The sequence below is a fragment of the Varroa destructor genome, unplaced genomic scaffold, assembly GCF_002443255.2.
Source record: "Varroa destructor unplaced genomic scaffold, Vdes_3.0 BEIS01000004.1, whole genome shotgun sequence".
Taxonomy (NCBI): Eukaryota; Metazoa; Arthropoda; class Arachnida; order Mesostigmata; family Varroidae; genus Varroa; species Varroa destructor.
Window position 1 is genome coordinate 3064092 of NW_019211457.1, and position 18912 is coordinate 3083003.

The 18912-nt window shown below is 39.1% G+C and overlaps 1 long non-coding RNA gene across 1 annotated transcript; it reads right to left on the minus strand.

Moving 5' to 3' along the window:
* Positions 1-9298: 9298 nt before the first annotated feature.
* On the minus strand, positions 9299-16250 carry LOC147755742 (uncharacterized). The gene is made up of 3 exons (XR_015326995.1): positions 16133-16250; positions 10976-11025; positions 9299-10135 (listed from the first exon to the last, which is right to left on the minus strand). It is a non-coding gene; the product is annotated as an uncharacterized LOC147755742 (long non-coding RNA).
* Between the last annotated feature and the right edge of the window lie 2662 nt (positions 16251-18912).

An 18912-nucleotide genomic window follows, 5' to 3' on the forward strand; every position in this document is an offset into this window, starting at 1 on the left:
TCCGCCTTATTCGGTTTGAACGGAGCCACCGAACGACATAGGCCGACCTTGCGGGACAACATCAAGTTTCCTGCCCACCATGCAGGCTGCATGTGGGCCCTGCAGGAAAGGCCTTTGGTTGTGGGTAAGCTGCTGCAAATCAAGGTGGCTAGCCGCTATAGCACAACGAGCGACGGACGAAGAGGATGATATGGAGAATTGACAAATATGGTTAAAATGACACACCTACGCTGCCAGAAGTAATATTGATGGATGTTATATTGTGTACGTCAGTCGCCTACCTGGCCTGGTTTTTCTCTTTGCGAAGACTCTGCTTTGATTCTATCTATGACTACGAGCGTCGTTAAGCGCTGCTCGGAGTAGACAATGAGAAGGGCGTACGTAGGCGGGAAAAGTTACGCAACCATCGGCAACGACATTAGGAAAATAATAACAACAAAAACACTGATGGTGTGTCCAACAAGAAAATAACTAACTGGCGTTATAATTCAATGGCGGAAAAAAAGAAAATGAGCATAGGGACTCGGCCATCACAGCCGAAAAAGATAGAGAGAATCGTAAACGAATTTTGAGTTTATTTTTTTCAAATGGCTTGTTTCGTTCTTCACGTTATCGCATTACGTCAGTACTATGATTGGTTTTAATGGCTGGTAGGTAGCATACATTATTGATTGAACAATCGGATAGTATATATATATATACCGTGCCGAAATTAAAAGAAACTGTATATGGCAATTTATAGGTCAAATTATACCGCCATATTTTAATGAGGCCGGAATGATACGCAGGGAGGATGAATATATTGGCATATTGGCAACGAGGCAGAGTGCGCGCTTCGCGGCCTCCATGGTAACAGCGAGACGACTTTAGCATCTAAAGCTATGAAACACCTCAAGTAGAAGGTTAATCAAGCACTAACTAAAAACTTTTTTATTGCATTTCTTTTAAAGTTTTAAAACAACTTCCAAAAAAAAAAGGTTTTATTGCCTGCAGGATGGAAAAGAAAGTCGATCTAAAGTGAATCGACGAATTTGCCAGTAAAAATAGCTCGTGTTTCCCCCCATGGATCTATATACTTGTATAGAGAATTCCATTTTTGTGACTAACAAACAGATTCGACTGGCGAAGTAAAAAGACGAGTACTGATGTCCTCTAATTGAGTTTTATTGAATTTTCGGATTTTACATTTAAATATATCATGGAGCCGAAACTTTTGCTGGAACGCATGCAAACACTACGAGAAAAGTAGACCTAGCGTCATGGTGTTAACGTACTTAAATCGTTAACATACTTTGCATGCGACCGTACTTTCGCTAACGTGTGGGATCTATTTACGACGGAGTGTCAGAGATTTGACTAGGAAATGTGTGTCGATCTGAGACACACCTCAGCATCTGTGTGCTTTGTTTATATGCCCCAACTAACATTTACAATAGCATCGAAAACTCTGTACTCCTCGTGAAGTTTTCATTTCGCCCAAGCGAGCACCCTGCGGCGAGCCGATGCTATGTTGTATGCGGTGTGATAGTGGGCATTTTAGCACGAGCAGTGAGAACAAACCTACCTTTATGAATATACGGTCATACTTATTATTTTCGTACTGGCGATGTTTCCTTTCTGTGATAGATGCAATCAGAGCCTTTAAGCCGGATCGAATTTAGATGCGGTATTGATATCGGTTACAAGGTCGAACGAAGGCCGCGAGTAGGAAGAAACTAATTTAAATAATGACGTAATACTTTTTGACATTATGCCTGATTTGTCCAATAGAAAGTCAGCAGGGGGTTCATGTCATGGTAAAAAGCGGTTTCCCATTTTTTGTCTCTGGTAAATTTACTAAAAAAAATATACACTAATACATAATATTATAACTATTACATACATTATTATATAATAATCATATTATAATATTTAATACTAATACATATATAATAATACAAATCTTTTCACAGAATAACCTAGAAGCATATAAGCTACAACAAGACGTAACAGTGTTTTTCTTAAGGACGCAAATGTTATCAAAAAAGCCCAACTTTTACTTACTGCATAGCGTCCCATGGTAAACAGGCCCGAGAGTTGTTTTCGTTAAACAAAGAAAGTTACGTTATTAAATCTTATTATTACTAAACAAAGTTACTTTTTGTCACCCAGTAGATGGATCCCTCTATGGGACCGCGATATCCACGCGTACTCCCCAGCACATTTATGCTTTTTTCCTGTTATTGGGTAGCAGCTCGGTGGGTGCAGGTCGACTGAAGAACGAAGTGTTCAGTTGTATGGAGAGATAGTCGAGTCCATAGCTCGGAAGCGACTGCGCTAATTTCCTACATCGCTCTGTGGTTACAGACTTCTCATGCGAGGAAACCTTTCTGGCGGCCGTCTGAGGTCGTATTGGCTTTTCCTGGAACACTACGAATGTTGTATGTTTGCCATAGCTAACCATCCAACTGTGATGATGTATCACTGAATAGCGAAAGATCATCAAAACAAGAATTACTTTCGTTAGAAAAATGCTATTTAACATAGTTTTGTATCGAATCCTTTTGTGAAGCCCTTCAAAATATAACTAATAACAAAATAGGCGAAAGTACGGTTTGGTATTATACTGTTTCCTCAGCTTTGACATACCTTCCTTTGCTTTTTTGAGTGAGAAAAATCGAACGACTCTATTGAAGATCGACTATCTAACGATTTTAATTTGTAGTAAGCTTTTTTTTCTTTTTGAAAAAAGGTGCTCTTTTAGTATTCAATATTTTATATATGTATACTTTTTACATCTATTCGCTATAAATCAATATTTTTAGTATTACGTTAAATTTTACTGGAATCATGTTACTCTTAACTGTTAAATAGCACAAAAGATGATACTCCAATAGGTATCAGTCACGACATTAGAAGATTACTTACTCGAACTATTTCTGACGCAGATAGATCAAGGTACCTCAAGAAGCCCTATCTACATATCTAGGTCTTTGGTTTTTAGCCGACCCTAGGTCTCGAGTGCTGCATATTTAGTTTGCAGCCCTCAATTCTTTTGGAGGTCACTACGATGAAGGTCGCGGGGTGCTCAAGCTCGGCCTGGTAGACACGCATCCCCTATACTTTTGCTCTCTAGCATTGTTGGTATGAGGAAGCATTGATTCTCTCAAAAGAGACATCTCCCCTTCCAAACTAAACTAAATTTTGCGATTCGATATCTCACATTATGGCCGTCATTCTATGTACATAGATACTAAAATCGATCTTTGTAGAGCCCGCAAATCTCCGAAGATCTTCGCCCTAGTTCTTTATTTGATTAAGAACGCAGCAATTTCCTTGCCTCCATTTTAGAAAAAGTTCTTTTGCCGAAATCTATCTATCATCCTATAATTTCTTAAATAAATTTAGCTTCTATTAAAAAACATATATTTGGCGTTGCTTTCTTATTCAACCTCTATTTGCAGCTAACCTTGAAAGTTTATACCCCTTAGGAGATTGTGGGCACGATTCCCTGATGGTACGTGCAATAGTTAAGTTATTCGTTTCGAAAAGAAGCTTTGGAAGCGACGCAAGAGCTAAGGCAAGCGGCCTCCGGCTCTACGTAAGTGTTTACGCGGGATGTACACCGAAGAACGTACATGTTCTTATTCTTTATTTGTTTAATCTCACCTACGGTATCGTATATGTTCAGCGATTCCTGCTGGTTTCATTTAAATGACCAGATGTATCGACAACTACATTCATACAAAGACGGATGAGTAAGAAGATAGGGGTATAACGCCACATAGGACTTGGCACCAGTGGCGCAGTAGAAAACTCCACACGACGATGCACCGGCACACGACTAATGAGGACTCTGCTCGTAATCTCTGGAAGCTTTGATTTAAAGTAATATTAGAACCAGTTTTAAACAAAGGTTCAAAGATACTGGGTTAAGGTTAAGTAGATAAAGATCTTATAGTACTACACGATTTCTCTTTGATCTGTTTTTTAGCTCTTCACATTTCAAAAAAGCGTGCATAAGTAATCATCTCCTATTCTTTCTAGCTTACGCTGAAACAACTTTATAGAAGAGAGCAATCTTCCCTTTCGTAATGTATTATAGAGGGTGGGGCAAAAATTTTTTGACTAAATAAATCTACCTGCGAATTGTATTCCTTATTGTCATCATCATTTGCATACGTTTAACTGTTTAGCAAACGTTTAACCGCCAAGTGACCTTCTTTCAAGCTGCCATGAGATTCTTGCCACACCTTGTATAATGTGTCAAAAGAAAAGATAAAATTCTTTTATCCTATAGTGTTATAGTTATAGTAAAAGGAAGATAGCACATGTGTTAGCGATTCGTTATTTCAAGCCAAGACTGTATAAATTTTGTACGTGATTTTGGAGCCAGCGGCTTCTCAAGCAGCGTAAAAATTTATTCGACGATATAGCAATAATGGCGTAGGGGGTAATGGAGGTGCAAGGAACAGGAAGTAAGTTATCACTGATGGTTTGAACAAAACAGCATCCGATCTGATAAGTGAGTACTCTTTTGTTATTGAATCCTTATACAAATCGAGCAAAAACTAATACCAATTAGCTGACTTTTATTAAAACACAAAGTCTATATCATAGCTAAAAATCATAAATAAAAAAAATAATCGAAGCTCCAAGCCAAATCGACCTGGCGAAACCGACTTAATAAGGTGACGTTCTCCGAAAACACTCTACAGGACAGGTAAGCGACATTGGGCAGAAATTTTCCTAAATGCTTTCCTTTGAACGCCCCAATCTTAAATGGTCCTTTATATATATATATATATATATATATATATATATATATGTATGTATGGATCACGAAAACGTTCTGTCATACGAACCTTGTTTGTAGGATGAGGACTAGGCAGATGCCCGTTAATTTTCTCGGTTCGTAACACTTTCATTTGTCACCGTATTTGCTAAGCGATTGTAATAGTCGGACCACTTGAAGCTACTATGCCGATATATTTATGGTGATTGAGCGTGTGCTTTTATGTAAAGATACAATGTTTCTACGAGCACTGCCGGTGTTATTTAGTCTCATGAACTTCAGTGTCACCGACATTCATTCGTGCGCACAAAGGGAAAAACAGCTCAGCTGTTTATTGAAACACTACTGTGAGAATGTTGAATGCAGACTCAAAATCTAGAAGACGTTCCTTCCTAAATTGTAGAGGCTTTTTAAGGCTATGCGTGACAATATCGTCACGCAGGTTACCAGTGGGGCATGTTTCCGCTGAGGTTTAACTTCATCGGCTTGATTTTAATAAATAAACGTCATCCGCTTTGGATGAATGTGGTAATATCACTACGTTGTTTGCCTATCGTTTTAATATGTATATACATTTAAATATTGTTTAGTGTCCTATTATTAATTTATAATACGGCTTATATTATTAGCTATTACTTTGTACCGGAAACGCGGTTGCGTACTTCTTCTGATATGTTCTCCGCCTTGCTTAGAACTGTAGGCATTAAACGTTATTCCGTCGTCCGGTGCGGTGGGTTCTTCTTGGAAGGTTCGCATCGTTGAAATATGGATTGCTTTCTGCCAGGCTCCAGAATCTCCGATATTATCCGCTAATTATAGTCGATACTGATATAGGGTAGGACAGGTTTGGAGGCCGATGCCATTCAAAGGTGCACTCGAATCGTTCGTCTAAGTATTGACCTTCATACGGTGCAAACGTACCAAATGCAATTTGATATGGATCGTTCAAATATATCCCAGGTGGAGACGCTCTAGTGAGACAGGAAGGACGATTCCTAAACTTCAAATGAAAAGAATCAGGTTAGGCAAAAACTTTCAGGTTTTCCTACCGCATTTCACTCTGAAGAACATCGTGCATTGTAATAGTTCGTTTCGCTTCTTAGTACCGGAATATCAATGCGTGCATGTATTGCGCCATTGATGACTAACACTGGAGATACAAAACGCTGTTTCGGCATGATCAATGATCCTATCATAAGTCGGCGATTCGAATATGAAGACAGGTGTGATTCTACCGAGTGCGGCCGCTCGACGAAGACACAGGTTGGAGTTAATATGTTTTTTCTTTTTTTTTTTTTTTTTTGATAATTACATATTAGTACGCAGATTCACAGTTACTTGTCGTTGTGTACCGCAGCTTGCAGCTGGTTTCTAGTAGCGCGCTGAATGGTTAGCCTAGATTTTCATATCATTGTGATCTTCGGTCAGTGTAAGTATATTTATCTATACATCTCGTATACGATTAAAATTGTTCGTCTCTTCGACCTAAACCTAAATGGATTCTATAAAATGGTCCTAATCGGTGATGGGATGATAGTGCTAAATCCGGGCTACATGGCAATGCATTAAATTGTTTTTATACAAGTTCTCTCAACTTTCATCGGGTAGCTAAAGATCAATGTGGTTCGACATTGTTCCGGTTTTTAATGCCTTGCTATAATCGTGTTAACTGTGACCAGTAAATTCGGATCATTTGTTTTTCCAGATGGCACCAACCCATAATGGGCGATGACTTTCCGATCCCACTAACCGTATGGCCTAATCTTCTTCTGAGTCAATCTGGACTTTGCCACAGATTGTGAAGCAATTATTTTTTCGTTTGTGCATTGTTATTGTGTGTGATCTATTATTCATCACTCGTGATCAATCGCTTTATAAATGATGAAACGTTTCTGTAGATTTTCGCAGACAAAGATCCGATCGATTTTTTGCCTCGATTCGTATGTTACACAAATATGGAGCTTCCCGTTGCACTCAGCTGTCTTTTAAAATTCTTTGGTGTAGACGATGTAATGGCTACCCATGTATGGGTCTTGCTTAACTTAATCACATCGGAATTTCTAGGGCGAAAACGACGAAAAAGTTTTCGCTTCGTCCTTACCCCACTTGGACCATAAACAGGACACTTTTTCTTTTTATAGCTGGACACTGCTAATCGCAATACAATTGTAAAATATAGCAAATTTTTACAATAGTTTCACTCATATTTAAAGTGCTCTATGTAAAGTCTAAATTAAGGCGTCCCACAATTTTACCTCAAATCTCAATGTTAAAATGATAGCTGAACGCCTATTACCTATAATATATGATATAGTTGCAGGAACATCTATGGTGATGGTAGGTGAAAGCAAATTTTCGACTGTGGAGTGATACGCTTTTCAGAATCTGGTCAGCTGAGCTCGATTTCGTACACATCCGCCTACCCGAGACTTTATAGCGATAACTGCCCTCGTTTCATTGGCTCAACGTCAAGTTTTGTAAAATGAAGGTTCTTCATGCCCACTTTAATTATATCAGGGACTGACTCTAAACGTCTTCTCATAAGATCCGTCCGATCGAGTAGATTACCATCGAGTTATCCAACATCGAATAAGGTCAGTATATAGGTAAAAGGCGAAATAATGGCAAATGTACATTACAAAGTGTTGGCTTTTGGGTCAGTTCCACATGATATTGTTGGTTATGACAAGATTTAATGTCTGCCCAACTACTCTTCGGGTCCAACTTGTGGGTGAAAACACTCGTTTCGGCTATTTTGCCCCAGTAAATGCTTTAAAACCTTTTGATATGCCTATATTGTTTGAATAGAGTACCGATATATGTATAATTGTTCGAAATAGTAACTAGTTTAATTGTAATAAATTTCCTTACGCCTCAGCGGGCCTAAACGATCGACTGGTTTGTACAGGTAACAGATAAATGTGAATTGAATTCCAAATTAAAATTAATGCTAGAATTTTAACACGTTCAGAAGTTCCAAATCTCAGGTTTCCAATGACAGCAACGCCGATCCGACACCATCTCGCTAGAAAGACGGTCAATACTTTTTCGACAATCCATTTCCCCACATTACGTTGGAACAGTTCCAATAGCTTTCAATCATATCTGACAGATTTCAGCTTCATAATGACTGAAAGTAACAGTGTACTCGTTTCCGCCAGAACTAAATCGCTGATTCCATCAATCTGAACTGTTGTCTGCAGTAGGAGTCCAGCGTTATGACAGATGGAACGTGTAGCTGAAACGCTGCCGTGTCAAACTATTGATATCAACGATCGCCAGATTTATTGGAAGAATTAGGAAGGAACTCTAATCTCTTAAATATACCAAATAAAACCTGTGATAGTTCTTCCATAATATGCCAGATGGGACTCGAGGCTAGTCCTTTAGTTTGAAACCACCATGTCCTATTGGCCTGGGGAACTGCCTTGAGTGCCCCAGATTACTAAATATGTAAGGTCGACGGCGCAAATTGTTCGACATGCATGCATGAACAAGATAACGAGTACCTAGACGCGCTTATCCGAGTAAGAGAAGTAGGAAGAATGGAAAAGGTGAAAACCCTAACCCTTTTCACCACTAATACGCACAAAATCAAGCTGATTTCGGAAAATGTAATATGTAATTGTGAACTGCGTATCTAACATATATTCTCCAGTTGTTTCGCAGATCTGAGAGTTGCCTATGGTTAACTGTCTGTGGGCGACAGATTAGTTATCTTTTAACTCAAACCCAATTGAACTTCCTCGAGAGACCTTAAAAACCCGTAATGTGCCCTTATCATTAATGAATCGATCTAGGCCAGGATTACAGACGATCACACGATATAGGAACACCGTTGTTTTTTTTTGCCTGTATATAAAATAAGCGTATTATTAATGTGGATTGAGACCTTAATCAATGAGTCGGGCAAAGAAACGAAAGCTAGCACTATAAGCTATAGATTTATCTACGTAATCAGTACGCTGGGTTGTCTGATGCTGCGTGATCTGAATCATATTACCTGAATAGCTAGCGGATTCTGCGAAGTTACTAGCGAATTATGACGATCGCAACGTTTCGCTAGTCCGGCACGCTTTTTTAATGTATTTGAGGGTTCATCTTTGTTACAGCAAGCCTTCCAGGGGTTTGCAGAATTTGAAGAGTTTATTTTGTTGTGTTTGGTTGTGGTCCAAAGTTAGCATTAACGGTAATCAATCAAATAGATCCTTAACATATGTTACACTTAGGTATTTTTGATTCTAATAGGCACGTGGAAGCGTTAATTCGGGGCCTTCCTTATTGCTCCTATTTTAAGGTAATGTTCTAAGCCTGAAACACTAACAAGCGTAAAGCATATATATATATATATATATATATATATATATATATACATATATTGAAATAACGCAGTAATACTCGCACATGTGAGATTTTTCATCCCTTATTTTTATTTAGCGATAATAACGGAAATGACTATTTTAATATGTTACTGGAACATGCCGTAACATTCTGCCGTGCTACCTATCGTAATCTTAAGCTGTCTAGATCGTTCGCGCTCTGCCTTAGAATGTCCGCTCTGTACGTCGACTGCAAAAGCCGCACTCGTCGACGCTTGGGCGTACGGACCAATAGTCTTCGTAAACATACCCTCGGACCCTATGAGCTCAGGCAACGTTACACTAAGCCGCCATCTTATACGTTCCACAACAGGCTTGTGTTCACTTCCCTCATTGACGAGAACGTGCCCGTAACATCTGGCCCAGCGTAAAATCTAACGCTGACTTTGTTCAAACAAGGGTACGCTCATTGCATTTTGCTAATGTTACCCCCTTTCTCCTTTGGCGGTGCGCACTAATACGAATTTCGCATCTGAATTAGATCCTAACGTATTAAATGGCTGTTTTTAGCGTTGTGATGCTTGGCTTGGAAACAATTTTGCCCAGCACAAAGAGCACAATTGCGATCTTCTGCGCGCGTTGCTTAAATCTGCAGTGGCTTGGATTCAGTTACGTAACGGTGCGTCTGGCAGTCGCATGCAAGCTTTACAAGAGCCGTGGAGTCATACGGCGGTGCCTCACGAAACCACCTGCCCTGGGCCAATGCCACCCGTTCGACGTCCCTTTTCTTCCCACAGCTGAATAGAACCAGTGCGGTGCAAATAATCAATCTCGAACATATGCTAAATTGATAAGTTTGAGGCACCTGCTGTTGTCGCTGAGGTTTTTTTTTTCGAATCATTTCTAAATTTAGTAAGAAATACTAGCTTCGGCGACAACTGAAGCTCTTAACCGTAGCCTTGGAAATTGATCGATGATTTCGTCCATCCTCGATTCGAGTCTTCTCGTTTTTCTCGGTGCCATCAATCGTAGCAGTGATGCACTGTAACGGCATTGATCCAAACTATTTACGTTATACCACGCCCTTACATTGTATTAGTGACGGGAATATTTAGCATCAAATATATGATTAATATGCATCGTACAAAATACATATATACAGATGTTATACATTATGGGGTAAGAACTCTATTGCAAACATACAATTGTGCGAGAACACAATTAGACATTGCTTTGAAAACCATTTACCAAAATTATTGATGATTTAATACATTTTCGAATTAAAAATGCCTCTCCATTGTGGCGCTGCCCCTTTTCTCTCTACAACTTGCCCTGTATTTATACATCGGTGTTTGTTGCCAGTCTGTTTAAACGAATGCTATGTGAAGAAGAACTTGATCATAGACTGCACGAATATTTGTATGGAGTTATGTTATCTAACAGTCATGATCAAAAGGTACAATATAATCGCCTGTGAGCAGTATACATAGAAATTGGTTCATAAGTGAGCTGAACTAATCAGGGTGCAGTCCCTATCGAATTGCTAGCCCGAAGGGCAATGTAAGATCGACATTGTATGCTTGTGACGTACTCTGGGAAGTGCAGTTCGCTAACCCAGCATCGTATATTGAATCTCTGTCTCTCTCTCTCTCTCTCTCTCTCTCTCTCTCTCTCTCTCTGTAAACGTCGTACTAGAATCCTCTCTTGACCTCCGGTTTGCCTTAAGGTATACTAACGTCTTCTCACTAAGATTGCTCCTCGTAGCGACGATACACCTCTAATCGCCTCTAGTATATCTGTTATCCTATATTAACTAGCTAACATGGGCTTGCCCGTTTTTGCAATAACCTGCTGAGGGTTATATATGGGTAGTGTCGAATACCTTGTCAACGAACTTTCTCCCTTACGGAGGACCCGACGCTCATGCTTTGCCTGGAACCAGTTAACATCGAATCATGCCTTATGACCTTTTCCTAGGTACATACATATCATCTGAACTATTTAAATCGTAATACCTTTAAATACTAATATAGACAAACATTGCTATCACTGCATTAGGTGATACTGATCGAAGTTCTACTACAAAAATATGGGATTTATATAGCAAATCTATACTGGAACAATATACTGCTAATTTATTTCAATGACTGAGTTCGGTTCCAGAAAAGGATATAAAAACTGAGATTTGGCAAATGCCTCCTCTTCATCGACCGCCATCTAATAGCACCGCTCCTTTATATCGCCCCAAGGGCAGATACATCCAACGCTTGTTACTGATTCTCCTCTGTTCAAGGTCGGCTTTAAGTAGCATCAGTCTCTTTGATAAGGACAGTTTCGATTAAGTGAAGGGCTCAGCCTATCCTTTTTGATATCCCAACCGCAAGACGGACAGATGAACGATTAATGTTCACTACCCATAGTAAGCTAAATGTTAGATTTGATTTCGGACGTTAGTTTACGGCCATTACAGCTAAAGATACCATTAAATCGACAAAAAAAAGAATGAAGAACCCTGTGGCAGGCGTTATTTCCCGATGAAAGAATGTCGGTGCCAAAAAGTTTTCGTTTCTACAATGATTCTTTAAAGAAAACACATTTTTGTATTTAAACCATCTATAATGTGGTCTGATATCAAGCATAATTATGAGTGGCGACACCTATTGAAATCAGCACCCCATTGTTTCCAGAATCATTGGATGCTCAATGACTTGTCGGTATCGAAATATAATAAACATAGTAAAAACAAAAAACAAGATCAGACTAGCAATCTTATTACCAGATTTCCCTAGGAAAACTTTTATTTTCCTTAAGCTTAGAGTAAGTCAAATATATCAGAGCATTTAATTTATTCTTAGCTATTCAGCTTGTGTTCTATTTTCTCTAACCAATTCTCTCCAACCGAACGGAAAAGTGTTGCGGTTATCTATTTTATAGCGACCTTTATGCCAGAGTAGGCACAATAGCCGCACCAGGGTCTCGATCCTGGTTTTCCAGAAAAGACTTCTTCGTCCTCTCTGATTCGACTGCACCCAGCCATGACGAAATGCTACTTTATCCTCGTTCTACGTATCGAAATACATTCTTGCAAAGGCAACGCTAGTCTCGATTTGATTTTTTGGTACAATTTACATTTCCGTATCTTCACAACACACTTGCCTCAGACCGGCCGGCGTAATAAGCAAATGTGATAAGCAGAAAACAGGAGGTTTTGGCACAACGCCATTTTGGATAGAAGGAAAAATATAAATGTGTTACAGGCATGTACAGCCAAATAAACTTCTATCTATATAGTTCTCCACCGGGAAGCACTAAACCTTCTCTGTGAGTCAAATCAACCAGGAACTCCGCCTATAGCTCATATAAAGATATTACAAACACAATCAGATACACAATAATTACTGAGAAATAAGAAAACACCAAAATCTGCGAACATTTTTCATATGTTTGTATACTATCTTAATGATTTCGCCTATTCGTAGTTCGGACCCCTTCAACTTATCTACAGTGATAGGTCGTGCCGTTCCAATTGCCGGAGTTTACCATCTAAAACAGAAAATACAGATTATACTTTTTCGTTTGCAAGGTAACAACGCCGTCAGCATCAACGAGTAGTACACATGCGTAATACCAAAGCGTCCAGCTATGCTTTGGCACGACGCGCTACTTCTCTCATCCTCACTGCAGAAACCTTTCTGAAGGTTTTTTTTTTTTAGATATTAACCTTTTGGCACGTTTTTTTTTTTTGACATAACAAAACACCTTAATTCCGTCGATTAAAGAAATTCAAAGCCAACCTTCTCTCTCTATCTCTCCCTCTCTCTCTCTCTCTCTCTCTTTGTATATTTTTTTGCACGATTAGTACGATTAGTTGTTTACACGCTTACAGCGGATATCGTAACGTTGGTGAAGTACATGTTGGCTTTCAAGCGGTGTCAATAATGTACTTCGTTCATGTTTGTGGCCTTGGCACCGATGGCGGCTGCAAACAGGCAGACCGACTGGTGAAACTACGAAATATTTGAAACCATCCAGACAAGCACGGCGGAAAAGCAAGGAGATTAACTGGAGGGAACAGCTGGGAATTACTAGAATCCATCTGAGCTAATTTGAAAAACAAAATGTTCTTTACACAACAGCGCTGTAAGCACAGGATAGATCAGGAGGCAAAAACGAGATCTGGCGAAAATTATTAGCAAATTCAGCTGTTGAAGCGAAGCAATACAGACGAATAGCGCTGATGGCTCATTGGGAATCGGTTCTTCTGCGGGACATTATCTCTGGGCGTAGTCTCGTCGGAGGGCAAGCAAACCCGCTCGCCTAGATCGGTTTTGGTCGTAAGTAGTATTTACAGAGGGAAAACGTGTCGGAGAAACTCATCAGACAGTAGAAGAAAAAGGGCAAACTTTAGAGCGAGAAATGTAGCGCGGCACTCCAACAATTCTAATGGAGCTGAATTGGGCGTTTCAATGAAAATAAGCGAAATTGCAAAGGAATTGCCGACGAATAGACGGAATCATCGTCATACGTATTGCTGCTAGACGTAACTCAATAGGTTGTATTACCGTTGTGGTAAAAATATACAATTTTATTTCATAGATACAATATAGTGATTTGGAGACCTTTTTTATTAGGAGCAGATCTTTCTGATTCGGAGAAAATTAATGCATTAAATATAATGAGGAATGTGGCTTTAGTTTCAAGATAATAATTCTGTCAGTATGTTACAGCAAAGCGGGAACTTGGAAGCCAGGTTAGTGTTCTATCGATGCAGATATTTGCTGATAAAATGAAGTACTTCGAGTTTTACGCTTATTACTTCAACCTGTTAGGCATTGGTTGAGACGGCTAGCTAGAGAAGAACTAACGCTGGGTCACCACGTGCTCCTAAATTTCGGAAGCAAATTTAAATAAAGGACTGCTGCAGTTTCAATTTTATTTACTTTATTCTTAGTTGCGATGACACTACAGACAAAGATTATCTAGACCGCTGTAGAAGGATAAACAGCGAATTTTTGCGAAATAAACCGGGTCCGAATCGCTTGGCTAGCAGCAAAAACGAGTTTGTTATGGTGAGCTGCGGAACATATGCGACATCCGCTGCATATATTTGTACCATATGACGGAAAGCGAACTTGCAGAGATGTTTATTGCTTTTGCAATACACAGATCTGGCTCTTAATTTACAGACTGCTTTTGTGGATCGTCTAACTGCGCATCCATCGACAAAGCAGCACTTAAAGGTACCATACGATAATTCGTGCATGAGACGGGTGCACGCTGGGATATAGCCACCACTGCTCTGTGAAATATTGGTCATCGAGAAGGGAATACATGCAAGATTGTAACTACATTTATTTATTTATTCTAAAACAGCCGTTCGTATTTAGACCCACAGAGGTGTGTATGTATGTATGTACATTTAGAGGTTTTAGCGGCTTGCACATCTGCTAAGCCGCCTGACGGTCGGTCGGTCGGTCGGTCGGTATTGTGAACGCGACCAATACCATAGCCAGAAGAATGTTCCTTATCTGTTATCGGCTTGCCTTTAAGCTGTGGCCGCTCTTGTTATTTGATTTAGAATGAAATTTGAATTAGGCCACTGTTCAGACGACTTGCCTAATTCAATAAATACACTTGCAGAAGCCGAGAGAACTTGTATTGGTACGGAACTGTAAGTTAAGCTAGCAAAATAAGATTATATTTTAAGTAAAAACAGCAGTAGCGTTGTGTTTTTAATCATATTTCTATTGGAGAACATTAGTAATGGCAGAGAAAGGTGACGCAGATCGATTCCGGCTTTTATAATACTCGGGGGGAGCCGCTGAGGCAACACCGCTGAGGACGGACAAAATGCAGGACATAACTACAGGTTTCGCGCTGCAGGGGTTTTACTGTCTTTTGCGTAGCAGTAAATTTTCATTTGTCTGAAGCTGCGTGCATCTATACGAAATATACTACAATATACCCTGACTAACACGCGGTGTCATGAGTGGCAGGATCCTGGTTATGCAGCTTTTATTCAGGTACACCAATATTAAAGCCCCGAAAATATAAAACTTTAGAAACCAAACAGTATTCGAATTTTGGCTTTCTCAAATTCATACGTTCACACCATACCAATTGTAATTTTATAAACAAAAATAATTAGGATATACTCTAATACCGTTAGGTGTCCAGCCAAGTAATAGGCTGCAGGCAATATTGCCGAAGGTATCTCAGGCTAGCTCTTTATAGAAGATGTACAGGCTTACAGAATCAAATGCGTCGCTTAAATCAAGTACAACTTCCAAAGTCATTCCCATTGTACATTGGTCACTTAAGTCTCTCAGATAATTAAAAGGTTTCGTACATATTCCCAAAGCCAAAGCGTTTACTAGGCTGAATACGCGACCGCAAAGCGAACTCTTTAAAAAAATTGTTGTCAAAGTGAGAAAATCTGTTAGTCAATATCACCTTTCTGGCCATCACCTTCGTTGAAAGGAAATATTACGCAGTACGCTTTTTAAGCCTTGATAAGCAAATCCAGTGCTTGGTAGCTTTACAATGAGGAAAAGCCACAGACGGGCAGGCCCATACACTGGGAACTATGCTTGAAGTAGTCGCTTACCATGATGTATGTTCTACGTACCGTAGGGGTAGCCGACATACAGCAACAGTGAAACGAACAAGGAAGCTAGTGTATCCCTTCAAACGACTGTAGCCTACGACAGTGAGATCATTGTCACATAACTAAAGTTTATCTTATCACTTTGTTCTGCGATAATCGATAACACCGTTCCGATAAACAATAATGTTCGCATAACTTGTTGATCGATAACGATCATAGATAGATGTTCTTCTTTTCATTTGAATCGATTTGATGTACGTTTCTCAACTTTTATCTATCTACTAAAATCTAGGAAGAAAATAGCATTTTATATATGAAAATTTCCAAATAATTTAATCAAATCCTGCTAGAAATCTTGGACCAGAATAAAAATACAAGGGTGACCGTAGAATTCATTAGCTAACATGTAGTAAAATAAAGAGGTATACATACAGGATAAAATTTAGATAGACTTAGTTCGGCTAGTCGTTGTAGCATATATGAATGAACGATCCAGAGGATATTCCTATTGCGGATCACAGTTAAGTTTCGTTGAGGGTTCTTGTTCTATGAATGTGTATCGAATGAAGAAGACACTATGCCACCGCACTTCTTTTAGCAAAGCGAATATATCGCTAAAAAGGCTAAAAGAGTAAAAAGAAGAAGAAGCTAAAAAGGTAGTGGCGCTCTCCAAGTGGCTGGAAGATGAATACCACTTCTAAAGTACACCAGCTCATATTAGTACAGGGTTAGGTGTTTAAGAATACATGCGTGTGCTGAATAGGGCACGTATGGCCATCAAACAGCCGAGATTTGAACCTGCGTGTACAAAGCACTATTGGGTTACGGGTTACAATTAACGGTTCTCGTCGTAACGATATCGGCCCGGTCGCTCGCACATTTGTGAAGAAGGCGTCTGCACATTTGCAAAAGGAGCATTTGAAACGATCCTCTGAACTGCCTACGTCCTCCATTAAAGCTTTAGTTGCTGATAATTTTATTGAACTGTCAAAAATTACACTTCTAGCACATGCAAACGGACTTCGTTTGAATGTCTATTTTTTTTTTTTATTTAAGTACAGTATTCAATACAATTCATGATGAAAAATTGGATTCAGGTTCCCTGGCCTGTATATATATATATATTAGGTTGGAGAGAAGGTTTCCAGGCCCTTAAAAACCTTATTTTTTTTTTGCTTCCATTTAGTTGTTGTTTATTTCTGATATGCTGTTTGAAAGCACTTTTCCTGCTCTGTCAGCGTGCGATGGTGATTTTGTAATGTCAATGCAATTTCAACTTAAACAAACTCTTTGATGGATGTTCTAGGAGGAAAAAGTGCGTTTCCCTATATTATAAATTTCCTCGATAATCACCTTAGGTTCTTGAGTTTACACAGAAACTCGAAGTTCGGATACCTCATGAATGTTAAAGCCAACAAGGAAATACGGCTTAACGCTGCATCTCAGTGTCTCGTCCGTTATCGAACACTAAGCGACTACAATAACTGATCTTTGCACAAAATTGTCTCCGATGATCCGAAGTGGGGTGTTTCTGTTAACAAGAACCAGAGATCGGAGTCGATTGCTCCAGTAAAGGAGTCAAGGAATTTTCTAAATCTGCATCTAAAAAAGATCCTGGCTTGCTTTTGGCGGAATTGCGAAGGTCTGATTCATCAAAAATTCCTTCCTATAAACCTGGCCATTGATCGGCACATTTGGTTGGCCCAGTTGTACCGAATCAACTAGGTCGTTTAGGAGAAAAGATCGGACAAACGAGATCAGGTTATCCCGTGACCACATTCGGCAAACATCGTCAATTCTCTCCTGGACAACTTCGCATGGGAGTTTTCGTTTTACCTTTCGTATACTCCAGACCTTGCGCTGACATGTTTCTATTTTTTTTTTTTCACTCATTGTTAAATTAAATCAGGAACTGCACATTTGACAGCTAAAGGTGTCTCGAATCTTAGATAGACAAATCTTTCACCACCAACCGACCTGGAGGTCCCTGATAAGAAGGGATAAATAAATTGATTGACAAGAGATACATAACATATTCTCATAGGAGTAGACAATCGGGTTTCTTTTATCCAGTAAATAGCTAACTTTCTTTACTACATGATGTATTTGGTTGATGAAAAAGTACTTTAATGTAAAAATTGAAGCACATCTTTTAATAGTTTAAAATAATAATATTAAACTAAATGTGCGCTATATTTTGATCGATGACCTTCTGCCATTTTCCTGATGAGAGGATAATTCCTGTTGTAGTTGAAGTTTTATGCTTTCTGGGCAAAAAAAAAAAAGAATTACATTTGCCTCTCTTCGCTGAAACTAAATTAATATCATTAAAAGAGTTCTGAGGGAGCAAATAATAGACTGACGCTGCAAGGTTTTTATTATACGACAAATACATTAGAATTATGTATCTCTCAATTTTTCCTGGTAGCTAAGTATATATGTGGTCTGATACTTTCATGGTGAAAGACGGTGTTTTTTCAGTCCGCTAGTTCTAGTTGATTTTCTCCAATGGTTTATTGTGTTTTTACTAGCTCTTGACAGTAGAGAGGCTCGAGCCAATCGTCTCGCCAGACGGTAGGAACTCATAACGCTCGATTCCTTTCTAATTTAATTCATGGCATGTCACAGATTGTAGAATATACTATAATAATTATTATTATACCAATTCATTTATTATCACCAGTAGTCAATCGTTTGGTTGTGTTTTTTTAGTTGTGTCAATTTGGTTATGTTTCTGTAGAGGGTCTGATTCAACATTTTATCGAGTTATTCCGTCGTTGGTCGACCATCACAAAGAGTAGGTGTCACACCGAAATTTCCGGAACGAAAATGACAGAATCATCTTCGAGCCCTTTTTTCTGATACCGCATTTTAACCATTAACGGCAAAAAAAAAACGTATGAATATGGGCAGCGTGTACGTCTTTATCATAATAAAAATTGTAATTTACACCGAATTTTCGCAGATCTACTGCTGCCAAATCTTAGTCTTCAAATGCCGAACTGATACACACCCACACACACACATATATATACATATATATATATATATAGAGAGAGAGAGAGAGAGAGGGAAAGAGACATGAAAAACTATTTGATAAACATCAGTAACCGCCTTGTTTTTAACTATGATATAACGTAGGTAAAAGCAAGTTTCGGCCAATATTTACATTCTGACTGTATTGTATAGTGAGGGAGACGATGATATAATGC